Below are 2,249 nucleotides of genomic sequence, written 5' to 3' on the forward strand. Positions count from 1 at the left end.
AATACAGAAGACAAACAAACAAACAAACAAACAAACTCCTCAGCAAGATTTGTTTACATGACTCAAAGAGACACAAATAGCAAATCTAGAAACCTTTGTTCTGAACACATGTAAGTTAGGATTCATTTTTACGTAAAACACAAGAGGCTGTCAACGAAGAGGTCAAATGGTCATTTTGAATGTAGGCATGCAGTCTTGTTGTACTGTTCACTTATTTATTCTGAGAAACTTGTAGAATATGTACGTGCGCTCGTCTGTCACGTTCTTTTCCGATTTGATATTGGTACCTTCCCTCCGTGTGAGACTTGTGTGCGTTCCTTACCGTACTGCCTTTTGTTTTCTTGTTTATGTTAACGATTGTTTATCAGTTTGTTGCACTCTCCATCCCTGTAGCAGCACCGTGGACCCCTCATAACTTTGTGTTATTCTTGCAAGTCATCTACCAATCGCCCGGATGTGACATCTAATATTTAATATTTAACATTTAAAAGTTGGCTTTCTTAGTGACAGAACAGGTGTGTAACAGGAGACGTGGCCCGTTTGTAATCTCTGCTAATCTATGTGATCCCACAGATGCCAATCATGACTCACACACACACACAATTTTTATTTATTCTTTGTGCAAGCCAACATTTTTATTACTCTTTAACCAGATTCTGTCCGGTTACGTTTTTAAGTTCTACAGTGTTGTGTTCTTTCAACTTTGAACGTTTTAGAAGCTAATGCAATATAACCAACATTTATGGCATTTTGTGAATATGCGTTGAGTTCCTAGATTGCCATTCTGAAGTGTGTCAGCCAGTGTTCCTGCCGTAACATGTCAGATAATGCATTATATATATATATTTTTTAAGGGTATATAAATGTCTTTTCTGCTACAGGCAAAATAGCTACATATTAACAGGGTCACATCTTTATTGTGAATTGTGTCTTTGTTAAAACTGCTGCTTCTGTAATATGTGAGGGTCAGTGTATTTGCTTTAAGGCCAAAGCACCGAAACCACTTACTCAGGCACTTAAACGCATGTCCCGTAGTCTCTAAGTTGTAAAGCACTGATTGGTAACAAACTGGATGAACAGCTATACTGGACACCATATTACTTTGATCCACTAATCCACTTTGTTTTAGAGCAGTGCTTGCGTGAGGATAGAGAGAAGGACCGCTGTGATTGGTCTGCCTGTCATGGTCTACAGTGCTGCTGCAGTGGCTCCCTCTGTTGGACACTTGTTGTTGTTGCCTTTATTATTATTATTATTATTATTATTATTTTGGTCTCCTATCTCATTATCTTTCTCTCTGGAATATTTATTGCCTGTTCTTAAGCCATGTGGGGAGAATGAAAGCTTCATGGAATGTAATAAAATCAGCTTTATTGATACGTGTTTTATCTGCAATTTTGTCTTTGAATTAGTCCATGTCAGGTTGAAGTGTAACATATAATTCCATGTGCTGTCTGTTTTTCACTGCAATAAGGTTATCACAGGAAAAAAGTTCTGTTACTGGTATATTATTTTAAATATTGAAAGAAATCTGTAAACAGAAAGTCTAACACCAGTTATTTACCAAGTAATAGATGTGCAAACTTCTTTCACCCAGTTCATGTATAGAAAATAATATTTTACATGGCTATCAATCATTAATTCTTTATCAACCATTAATTACAACCTCACACATCAATGGAGGGGTTGTAAATTAATTCTTAGATACAGTTTTAAGTATCTCTGATATGTTTTAATTGCCTTGTTTGCTTGATGTTTAAATCGGAGATCGAAGATCATTCTCAAACAGCCAGGGTTAGTTTTTAGTATTATCATAACATGCATTTTCTAAATATGAAACAATTTTTCTTTTGAATCTCCATTTATCATTTTATCATCACTCTTCAGCAGTAATGATTACCAATACTTACATATTTGAATATTAGAATACTGGTATATTACATCAAAAATTCAGGACAAGATGAAATTGTACTCGTTTCATTCAAGTCAAAAACGTTGTTAACCAGAAAAGCGGCAAGGAAATGGGCTTCTTAGAATAAAAATCTGAAATAGATTCAGTCCTCATACAAAGAAGGTTGTTTGTCCTCTTTGATGAATTAAGCACAGAGGGCTATAACAACGTATATGATCCAACCCACGAAAGCAAAAACGCCAAACATGAGACTGAACATCACCAGCAGGCGGGCCTTCTGCGACGCCCTCTCTCCTTCTCTGATGTCACCTCGGGCCAGCGCTGCACGAGTCTGACG

This window comes from Chanos chanos, chromosome 1, assembly GCF_902362185.1.
Source record: "Chanos chanos chromosome 1, fChaCha1.1, whole genome shotgun sequence".
Classification (NCBI taxonomy): Eukaryota; Metazoa; Chordata; class Actinopteri; order Gonorynchiformes; family Chanidae; genus Chanos; species Chanos chanos.